Source organism: Trachypithecus francoisi, unplaced genomic scaffold, assembly GCF_009764315.1.
Source record: "Trachypithecus francoisi isolate TF-2019V2 unplaced genomic scaffold, Tfra_2.0 Lachesis_group7, whole genome shotgun sequence".
NCBI classification, from domain to species: Eukaryota; Metazoa; Chordata; class Mammalia; order Primates; family Cercopithecidae; genus Trachypithecus; species Trachypithecus francoisi.
Window position 1 is genome coordinate 26423420 of NW_022681472.1, and position 12132 is coordinate 26435551.

The following is a 12132-nucleotide window of genomic DNA, read 5'->3' on the forward strand; positions in this document are numbered from 1 at the left end:
TGGAATTACAGGCACCCACCATCATGTCCGGCTAATTTTTGAATTTTTAGTAGAGACGGAGTTTCACCATATTGGCCAGGCTAGTCTTGAACTCCTGACCTCAAGTGATCTGCTCACCTCAGCCTCCCAAAGTGCTGGGATTACAGGAGTGAGCCACCACGCCCAGCCTTCCTTCTCCTTTCTTCTCTCTTTCTCTCCGCAGACATCAGACTGTGCCCAGACTGTTGTCATTCAGAGAGTTACCTCTATTATTCCTTTTATTGTAGCTTTTAGTGACACTTTTACTTCAGGATGCCTTCAGCTCCCCAGGCTCAGGAGAAAGGGCCTGGAGGGCTCAACAGAAACTGGTCACCACTACCATAGGACAGCTTCTAGTAGAGGTCTTTCTGACCCTGCCAACACACGAAGAAAAGCACAGTTTTATTCCTAAGTTCTGTTTTAGAAACACAGACACTAAGATGAACCAAAGCAACGGAGCTGTTTGAACATCCATTTGTGATTGTTTTTTAATTTCAGAGTTAGGAGGTCAGCTATGGCAGCTGCCAAGGTTGTGGTGGTTGCGGGGTGGGTGGGTGGGGGACAGGGCTAGAGGCCCAGGGCCCTCAGGGCCTGTTTTTGGTCAGCTGAAGCCATCCAGGCTGGGAGGGCCTGGCCACTCCTCAGCAGAACAAATATTTGTTAGCACTTTACACAAGAATACTCTTGAGCTCATCATATTTACGTTGCAAATGTTCTGTAAATAGCAAATCAGTTATGTGTACCTGAAATTTGTCTTTTATTTGAGGACCATGTATTCATAGAGGAGGAGAGAAGTGAGTTTTGGAAGAGAGGAGTACCATTAAAAAGAAAACAAACACAAAGCCCCCAGCAGAACCTCTGTTTGACTTAAAAGGCCACCCCAAAATGAATCCCAAATGAATACTCCCTCCAAGTCTGTCTCTTGGCAGGTTAAATGGACCTACAGTTATAAACCCCAACTGTCAGTGCAAGCTGTCTCTGAGGGGAGTCAAAGGCAGCCTGGGCCTGGCTCCACTACAGGGTTCTCCGTAGTATCATGGGGGTGGTTCTCCTTGTAGGACCCCCCAGTGCCCAGACCCTGTGGTCTATAACTCATTAGCAACCTCCTGAAGGAAGAGAACAGAATCCCTGTGATAAAACAATGTCTTAAAGACTTTCAAGAACTAGACTTTCATGTCAACACAGGTCTATACATATGGGTAGATTAAGGTCAGGTGTAGAGAATACTTTCCTATATGTTTTGAGACAGTACTTTTTCATTATAAAATGAAAAAAAAGGAAAACAATAAAACAATAGGTTAAAGAAAACCTTTAATTACACACATACACACACACACACACACACACACACACACACACCCAGCACTCTTACCCATTATGAGGGAAGTTACTCTAGTCTTTTTGTTTATACAGTTTAAACATTTTATTTATATATGTTCTATGTAAGGATTATCTCCACATGGTGTGATGCTTCTGGAGGTATTGCTGTCCTTTCCCCAATTCTGTCCCCCATGAAACATGAAACATGTCCTCCACTACAGTACGAAATGTTATCACTGTTATTTCTTTGTATTAACCATTATTCTTCCTTTCCTGCTATTTGCAATTCAGATCCCTTTCTTGTCCCCTCTGCCTCCTTTTCTCTACCACATCCCTAATATGATAGCATGAATTTGTTTGTCAAGTGGCTTTCTTGTGCAGGGTTTTCTTTACTTTAGAGAATCTCTGTGCCAGGCTGTGTTGTGAGAAATAATAGAGAGAAGAGGCATTGAAAAGAGCACGAGGCCCAGAGAACTTTGACCACTTTACAGATTGGGTAGCTGAAGGCCTGGGACGGAGACAAGGTCATGGAAGTTTGGTAGATGAGCATAACTATGGTCCTCTGAAGAAATAGGTGGAGTATATTTATTGTCTCTGAGGCCAAGCACATTTTCATACATCTCTGGAACTCAGTGCACCCCAGCCTGATAGAGCTCTGCTCAAGAGCTGTAGCCACCACTAACCACTGCTACTCAAAGTGTGGCCTGAGAACTCTTTTGTTACTGGTCTACAGAAATTGAGAACAAGCATTCAGAAATATTTTTTCAGCAAATGACATTGCTGTGACATCCAAATTGTTTGGACGAACAGAGGCAAGATGGCGCACTTCCGGGTTCTTCATCACCAACTTTTCCCGCGTGTGCGAAAATGCAGCCAGCGCCCGGGAAGGTGCAGACCAACCGGACATGTGCCAGGTGACGTCAGTCCGAAGAGATCAAGATTTACCTGGTTGCACCTACGGAACGCCCCCCCCACACGCCCGTGCCCTGCCTATTGCCCTCCCACTCCTAGAAAAGCCGCTCCGGGCAGACGCAGGGCACGAACTTCCTTAGTCCCCACTCCTGTCGGGACTGCAGGAACTTCGTCCCAGAGCTTCACCAGGCGACTCTCTTGGTCTCCTTTGCGGGAGGCCGACAGACCTCTCCCTACCCACCTTCTTCCCTGAAGCTAGGTGACCAAAAATAAATTTGCAGTTTTGCTCCTACCCTTGCCTACTCTCTGGTTCTTTTGTGCTCGCTCTGGTGGTCTTAGAAAAACAAATCACAAATATGTGATCAGTGAACTCACCTCATTAATTGTGGTGTAGACCAGTTCAATTGTCAAGTTCACATGGAGAATTGAATGTGGCATGAGCTGCATTCTAGATGGGAAGGAGGATAAGGACAGATTAAAAATTAAAAAATAAATTAGTCCTCAGCCTCTGTGTGAGAAGTACTACAGCAAACTAAATGCTTTTAAGCATTTTTCTTCCTTCAACTACATTAGACTTTGAAACAGGAAGGAGGAGCAGCAGGGTGTAGGAGAACAATGATTATAGCAGGCATTTAATTGAGCACTCAGTGCTAGGCTCTGTGCTAACTACTTTACTCATATCAACTAATCTAATTTACACTACTACAATTTCCATACATTATTATTATTATTGCTGTTATTGAGGCAGGGTCTTGCTCTGTTGCCTAGGCTGGAGTGCAGTAGTACAGTTACTGCTCTCTGTAGCCTCAAGCTCCTGTGCTCAAGTGATCCTCCTACCACAGCTTTCTCAATAGCTAGGACTATAGGTGTACACCACCATGCCCATCTAATTTTTTAAATTTTTGCTGAGATAGGGTCTCCCTATGTTACCCAGGCTGGTATCGAGCTTGTGGGTTTAGGCAATCCTCCTGCCTTGGCCTCCCAAAGTGCTGGGATTATAGGTGTGCGCCACTACTCTCAGCCCCATTATTCCATTATTATTTCCATTTGAGAAAACTGGGGATTAGGAGACATAAGTAATAACTCTGTGAGTAGACTTCCATCCTGATGGGTAACCAGAGTGAGCCCTGTCTCTTCTTCAACTCTTCCAGTTTATAGGGGTCTGTGCTTCTCACTGATCTGGATCCTGGTCCCCACTGATCACTTTGGCTCTCCCTGTCTTGGCCTCTGGCTCTACCTGCCTCTTTCCCTGGCAGATTCCCATGTTACAGAGAGGTGGGAAAGTCCTATGAGGCTAGAAGGGGGTGGGAAAGCAAGAGGAAAGAGTCCAGACAGGAAAGGAAGCTGGGGAAAGAGCCTAGAGGAGTGAAGGAGAGCTTGGCTGGAGGCCATTCTTTAGGGAAAGAGTTGTAGCAACTGTTGTGGATGGAAAGTGGAAATGTGGGGAAAGTCTTTTTTTTTTTTTTTTTTTTTTTTTTAAAACTAAGTGAGGTAATCACTTCCTCTGTTTCTCTACAACCTTAGGAAAAAGTCACAGACCTTTCCATACTTTTGGAGTAAGGTTGGTGTTTTTTTTTCCTGAAAAAATGATCCTAGGTGAGAGCAGGGCAGGGTGCCTGACCACATCTGGATTATATTTGGACAACCAGAGCCCTTAAATCTTGTTCCCAGCTAGTGTAGCCTGGGACTGTTTACCCCAGAGAGATATGAGCTCTCATAGTTTTCTCTCTTTGCTTTTTTAGGAAGGCTAGGACTGGGGAGAAGCTGAGGATGGGGTCTCCCTGCCTACTTTCTTCCCACAGAGTCACCGTGTAGGTGCATAACAGTGTCCTCCCTCCCTTTTCCACCTGGATATCTGCAAAAGATTACACAGGAGAAGTCTAAGTTTTAGCCAGCATTATCATTGCTTAATACAGACTTTTCAAGGTGGATTTGCACCAAATTTGGTATCCTCCTTTGCATTATTTTCCATCAAAACAATTATTTTAATAATTTGTAAAGTGGTCTCATTATTCAAGGATCTGAGGTTAGTGATCCTTAGGAAGAACTGCTAACTGTGAGCCAACTTCTCTTTATCCTCAGGTTCATTTCAATTCAGTGAGTGCTCTGGGGCTCCTCCTACAGCTTCACACAAAGGCATTGGTCGTTTATATTCACATGCCAAATCCTTGCTTTCAGGGGGAAACCTTCTTGTACACAAATCCTCACACATTTGTAGGCAGATAACAGTACTGATCGTTTTTTACCAGTTTTTCAGGTGGTTTGCTAGGGCTGAGCTGTACTATGTAGAATATTTAGGAGATTTTCCTGAGAGATTCTTTCCCTCCTGAGATGCATAATTTGCAAGCTGGGGAAGACATCAGTCTTTTGTAAGTCTGAGATTTTTCAATTTAAAATGAAATATTTTACTTCTGGGAACTCTTCTCCATGGAATTGTAAAGTGCCCCTGTGTCAATGTGTAATTTATTCCACGAGAGCTTTGTCTTGGGAGCATTGCAGTGGCTGGAAATTAAGAAACTTCTGTTTCAATTCCAACTTCACCCGTGACTTCTGTGTGACCTTAGGGAAATTAGTTAACCTCCTTGGGTTTTATGTGCTTTGAAATGAGGATCAGACTATTACCTCATTGTCTGGACTCAAAGTTCAATAAAGAGCTAAAGCCCAGTGGGATCTCCAGGTAAAGGCTGCTAACACTCTGCTTGTTCTCTGGTGTGGAAGGCCCTTGCTTGGTTCAGAAGGGCACAAGACTAATTCTATCAAGTCTGCAGTCCCTGGGGAGGCCTATTATATACTGATGATACCTTATGTTTGAGAAATGTCATGATTTAAAAAAAAATGTTTATATATTTGATTTTCTCATCCATGCTGGGGAAGGAGGCATTTATTATCACTTTAATTATATTGAATCAGTTTAGGGCAGGCGACTCAAAAGAAGTGTTAAGAGTTAATTTGTAGACTCAGTAATATATAGCATAACACATATTCTTCCAAAATCTAGCCTTATGTGTCACAGGGCCCTTAGGGTCTTGCTTTTCCATCTGGAAACCTCTGTGGCCAGTGGCCCCTTTGCCTGAGTTTTGCTTGGGCCGGCTGGGCTCATCCTGCACCCTTGGCCTGGCAGGCTGTGCTTGGCTCATGGTCCTGGCTCAGGCCAGGTGTGCAGTGGCAAGGGGTGTGTGAGCGAGTGAGCATGTGGTCTGGTCACTGCGCACAGCCAGCCATGCTGGCTACTATGGCAGGTCAGGCAGCTCCAGGCGCCAGCACAAGCACCAGCTCCATGCAAGGTTATGGCTGGATCAAATGTACTACAAGTGGTTTCTGCTGTGGGTACTCCTGTCTGGATGAGAGGGATGTGGTGGCATCCAAAAACTTTGAGATACCAGGAAATGCAGAGCCCCAGAGAGGGTGTCATAACCCTGGCTTGGGAAGCCCTTCGGTCTGGGCTTCCCAAAGGGTCGCAGCTCTTCTCTCCTTCTCATCGTTTGCAATATGGCGAGCAGTGGGGATGGGGGAGCGTGTTTCAGCCTTGTTTGTGTTATAGCTCTTGAAGTTCCACCATTCTTGGGTCCTGAGTTCTTGTCCCACCTCCAGAATGAATGAGGTACATGGACAACTGGAGGGTTAGCAAGGCAGAGAGTAGCTTTATTGAGCAACAGAACAGGTCTTAGGAGACCCAAAGTGGCTAGCTCCTATCTGCAGGAAGGTCATCTCGGTCATCTTGATGTGTGAGTGTCTGTTTGAGTCTCGGATTTTTATGTCCTCAAAATGGAGGAAGTGTATGCTGATTGGTCCATGGGCAGCCACGGGGGCCTGGAAAAGCGTCATCCAATTGGCCGAACTGTCATCAGTGAAGTTCTTACTCCAGGTGCCCACTTTGCCCAGAACTGGCAGCTTGGCCCCCATACCTGGCCTGAAGGAGAGATTTCACTGGGGACCTTCCTCCTTCTGCCCAGGAACCTGTCTGCCATTTAACATGCTGTCCTCAGGGCCCAGGCTGTCCACTTCAAGAGGTGCCCACAGGCCCATGCTGAGCCACCCTCAGACCCCAGTCCCCCTCCCATGCCTGTTGGTACCCAAAGTCTGGAGGGGGCCAAGTAGGAAGGGGACTGGTGTGTCAGCACCACCCTGAGTGCATGCACACCTGGCCAGGTTATGACAGCACCCAGGCTCGGCCATAACTTTGCTCCATCCTGGAGTGCGTGTTGGGAGTGGGGAGAAGCCAGGGAGTGGGAGCATGCACTTTCAAGTCTGCAGGGTCAGAGGGCTTCTAGGGCCCCTGAGAGCTCAGGGATGCTAGGGTCTGGAGCCGTGGTTAGGTGGCTGCAGCAGTGCCAGGGAGTGTGGCTCCTGACTCACCAACTTGATAAGGAGGCAAGACTCCTGCCTGTTCCCTGCCCCAATTGGTTCCGAGAAGTATGCAGCCCCAGAGGCATCTCCCCCACAGCAGCCAGCATCCTCAAAGCCAACATCACATGGAAAGGTATTTCCTTCGGCAATATTTACACTTGTAATATGAATTACACTTTGGAATTATGCTACCTCTAGAATCAGAGTGACTGGATTTATTTTTTTGTTTTAAATTTTTTAGGAATCATGAGGAGAAAAATATTTTATTGTCTTTGAAACATTGGAGAACAATTCATAGAGGTGAGTGATAGCCAAACTACTCAGTGTTTCTGTATCTTGGTTTCTTTAGTTTCCAAATACTATAATTATTTACTCATCACCTACTAGAAAGAGCATGAACTTCAGAGGCAGTTAATCTTTTTTTTAATTTCCAGCTTTTATATTAAGTTTAGGGTACATGTGCAATATGTGCAGGTTTGTTACATAGTTAAATGTGTAGCATGGCGATTAGCTGCACAGATTATCACATCACCTAGGTATTAACCCGGCTTCGATGAACGATTCTTGCTGATGCTCTCCTCCTCCCACTCCCCATCCTCCACCAGGCCCCAGTGTGCATTGTTCCCCGAGATGTGTCCATGTGTTCTCATCATTCAGCTCTCACTTATGAGTGAGAACACGTGGTATGGTTTTCTCTTCCTGCATTAGTTTGCTGAGGATAATAGCTTCCAGCTCCATCCACATCCTTGCAAAGGACATAATCTTGTTCCTTTTTATGGCTGCACAGTATTCCATGGTGTATATGTACCACATTGTATTTATTCAGTCTATCTTTTTTTTTTTTTTTTTTTTTTTTGAGATGGAGTCTCACTCTCACCCAGGCTAGAGTACAGTTGCATGATCTTGGCTCATTGCAACCTCTGCCTCCTACGTTCAAGCATTTCTCCTGCCTCAGCTTCCTGGGTGGCTGGAACTAAAGACATGTGCCACCATACCCGCCTACTTTTTGTATTTTTAGTAGAGATGAGCTTTCACCATGTTGGCCAGGCTGGTCTTAAACACTCAATCTCAGGTGATCCACCTGCCTTGGAGTCCCAAAGTGGTGGAATTACAAGCGTGAGCCATGGCACCTGGCCCTCCAGTCTATCATTGATGGACATTTAGGTTGATTCTATGTCTTTGCTATTGTGAATAGTGTTGCAGTGAACATATGTGTGCATGTAGCTTTGTAATAGAATGATTTATATTCCTTTGCGTATATTCCCAGTAATGGGATTGCTGGGTTAAATGGTATTTCTGCCTCTCGATCTTTGCAGAATCACCACACTGTCTTCCACAGTGATTGAACTAATTTATACTCCCACCACCAGTGTAAAAGTGTTCCTATTTCTCCACAACCTTGTCAGCATCTGTTGTTTTTTGACTTTTTAATAATAGTCATTCTGACTGGTTTTAGATGGTATCTCATTGTGTTTTTGATTTGCATTTCTCTAATTATCAGTGATGTTGAGCTTTTTAAAATATGCTTGTTGGCTGCATGTCTTCTTTTGAGAAATGTCTGTTCATGTCATTTGTCCACTTTTTAATAGGGTTGTTTTTATGTTGTAAATTTGTTTAAGTTCCTTGTAGATACTGGATATTAGACCTCTGTCAGCTGGATTAATTGTCCATGTCCTTTGCCACTTTTTAATGGGGTTGTTTTTATCTTGTAGATTTAAGTTCCTTGTAGATGCTGCATATTAGACCTTTGTCAAATGGATTAATTACAAAAATTTTCTCCCATTCTGTAGGTTGTCTATTCACTCTGATGATAGTTTCTTTTGCTGTGCAGAAGCTCTTTAGTTTAATTAGATCCCATTTGTCATTTTTTGCTTTTATTGCAATTGCCTTTGTTGTCTTCATCATGAAATCTTTGAGACTGACTGGATTTAAATCTTGTCTTTCACTCAATGAGGACTGTTAGTCAAGTTACTTAGCTTCTGTAAGTCTCATTTCATTTGTAAAATGAATATAATAAAAGTACTCATTTCCTAGTATCATTTTGAGGATTAAATGAAATAACATATATTTATTTATGTATACATATATGACATGCCTAGTACATAGCCTATTATACAGTGAATCCCCAATTATTATGTTTTAATGACATTTTATTTTCTAGTATGTTAATATATGGTCAAATTATCCTTCTTTTAAGTATACACTTTAAAATGTATATAACACATCAGTCTTTTTATAAATCAGAAATGAACAAAGAAGAAAATATAAAAATGACTTGTAATCTTCCTATTCAATAATCTCTGTTGATAGTTTTAAAAACAAGCACATTTATAAAATTAGAAATGTCAAAGAGTAGAGTAGGATATTATATGGAAAGTGGGAAATAATCTTATTAATCAGTTACGATTATTCCCACAAAAAGATGCACATTGCCACATATAGGGACCTACTTTCTTTTCTTTTTCACACATAAGGTATTATACCAGTGATAGTATTCTGCATTTGCTTTTCTGCACTTTCATATCTGGGAGCTTATTCTAAAAATAGATCTAATTAATTCTCTTTAATATCCCCCTAGTATTCCATCACAGAGACATGTCATAATGTATTTATCCTTTTAGCTATTGATGGACATGGGATTGTTTTTCAGTTTTGGTTAGTTTGTTTGTAATTTAATTATGCTTCAGCGAATATCCCTATACATATGTTTTGGAGAATTTTTGTAAGTGTATTAGGAAGATAAATTTCTAGCAGTGGACTTGCTGACTCATGCATTTTAGCTGACATGCCCTTGTATGTTCTGAGTATTCTCTGTTCAATCATTTTCAAGATTAAACAATGGCATCATATGATATACATTTTTGAAGAGCATAGTTCTTCATTTTCTCTTTCTTGTTTTGGTTTTGTTATGATCGAGGCTGAACATCTTTTTCTTTATTTGGTGGGTATTTGTACTTTTTTTCTACTGCAAACTGCATGTTTATAGACCTTGCTCATTTTCTAGTGGGTTATTCATCTTTTTCTTGTTAATTTATATTACCTTTTAAAAAATAAGTATGTGGTTTAAAGAGATATATTTAATCATGTACCTTTTAATTACACATTGGGATTAAAAAAAGTGGCCCAGCGTGGTGGCTCATGCCTGTAATCCCAGCACTTTGGGAGGCCGAGGTGGGTGGATCACCTGAGGTTGGGAGTTTGAGTCCAACCTGACCAACATGAAGAAGCCCTGTCTCTACTAAAAATACAAAAATTAGCAGGGTGTGGTGGTGCATGCCTGTAATCCCAGCTACTCGGGAGGCTGAGGCAGGAGAATCACTTGAACCCGGGAGACAGAGGTTGCAGTGAGTCGAGATCGTGCCATCGCACTTCAGCCTGGGCAAAAAGAGCAAAACTCCATCTCAAAAAAAAAAAAAAGATTTTGTTTTGTTTTGTTTAGGAGTTAGAGTAGAGGCAAAATTGTGTGTACAGGCCCAGCATATATTTTCCCTTCTACAGATAGCACCCAGATTTTCCTTTTGGGTAGTAGCCATTTTTCCTTCATCCATTTTGGATGTACTTAGGCCTGGACACATGACCTAGACTTGTCCACTAAAGCTATGCATCCACAGATAGATATGTGACCCATACTTGTCCAGTGGGAGCCATTCCTGTGACTTTGCTGAATCCATTTGAAAAGAAGTACTCTCTCCTTTCCTTACCCCTCCCCACTGCAGTTGCTGAGAAGGATATATAGGATATTGTCAAAAATACTGTATACGGCTGAGTGCAGTGGCTCACACCTGTAATCCCAACACCTTGGGAGACTGAGGTGGGAGGATTGCTTGAGCCCAGGAGTTTGAGTTTGAGACTAACCTGGGAAACATGGTGAGACTCTGTCTCTACAAAAAATAGAAAAAAAAAAAAAAAAGAGCTGAACATAGTGGCAAGTGCCTGTAGTCCCATCTACTTGGCAGGCTGAGGCAGGAGGATCCCTTGAGCACAGGAGGTTGGGGCTTCAGTGAGGCATGATTGGCCCACCGTACTTCAGCCTAGAGACAAAGTGAGACCTTGTCTCAAAAAAAGAGGAAAGGCTGGACACGGTGTAATCTCCAGCACTTTGGGAGGCCAAGGTGGGCAGATCACCTGAGGTCAGGAGTTCGAGACCAGCCTGGCCAACATGGCAAAACCCTGTCTCTACCAAAGATACAAAAATTAGCCGGGTGTGATAGTGCGTGCCTGTAATCCCAGCTACTTAGGAGGCTGGGGCAGGAGAATTACTTGAACCTGGAGGTGGAGGTTGTAGTGAGCTGAGATTGTGCCACTTCACTCCAGCCTGGACAACAGAGCAAGACTCCATCTCAAAACAAAAACAAAAACAAAAAAAGCAAAGAAAATACAGTACAGTGGAACCTCAAATCAGAAAGGAAGTAGAAGCAGAGGTATAGAGGAAGCCAAGTATATAATAAAAAATGTCCTGTCTAATACCATGGGCCTCTCAGGTGAAGTGGGCTTGATCTGGAAGTTAGATATGACAGGATGAGATGAAGGTGAGCAAAGGCAGGTGGAAGAAATCCTGCTGGGGTGACTTGAAATCCAAACGAATCCCAGCAGAGCCATGAATGCCAGGCAACAGTTTATTCAAGAAGGGGAAATGGTATTTTGACAAGTTGCACTATATGACCTCTATATTCCGAAACAACCAAGTCTTTTTTGTCTATTGCCTGAAATATATTTTCTTTAATGAAAATATCATACCGTACATGCCATGGTATATTTCAATTAAAAATATCTATACACATTTCTTTAAACATATAATCATTGTAAGATAGATCACATGACGATATCCCCAAATTTCAATATTGTTTCTCATGGGTTACTTTTATTATTTTCCTTATAGTTTTCTCTGTTTCCAAATCGAGAAGGGTACCATACTTATACATTTTTTATGATTAGGTAAATACATAAATTTCACTGAAGCACTACAGGATTTTTATTCCTCTAATGTGTGTAGTATGTTTTTGTGTGTGTTAAATAAGAGCCAAACTTTGGTGAACAGGCAAAATAGCTCCACTTTAAACAAAATTTACAAAATTTACTGCTTATGTTTAGCAGATAAAATAAACAAATTGGATTCTGCTTTGGTCTGAAATGGTCCACATTTTAAAAAATTATTTTTGGGTAAATATTAGATTTATGAGTTCAATTCAAGTTCTTTTGATCTGTCGTGTTATTAATCCCAATAAAGCATTATTTGAAAGTGTTTAGACAATGGTATCTAGAGTGAATCTTTTGATGAAATCACCGTGATTTTTAACTAGAGATATTTGTTAACTTAAGCTATAGCAAAGATAGTTTACTGGTATGTTAAAATATCTTAGTAAGTTGTGGTTTAAAAATTTTTATTATATTTGTTTTAAATAATTTTAACCTATATTTTAGATTCAGGAGGTATTTGTGTGGGTTAGTTCCTGGGTTATATTACGTGATGCTGAGGTTTTGGATACAATTGATGCTGTCACTCAGTACCCAGTAGTTTTTCAGACCTTGCCCTCT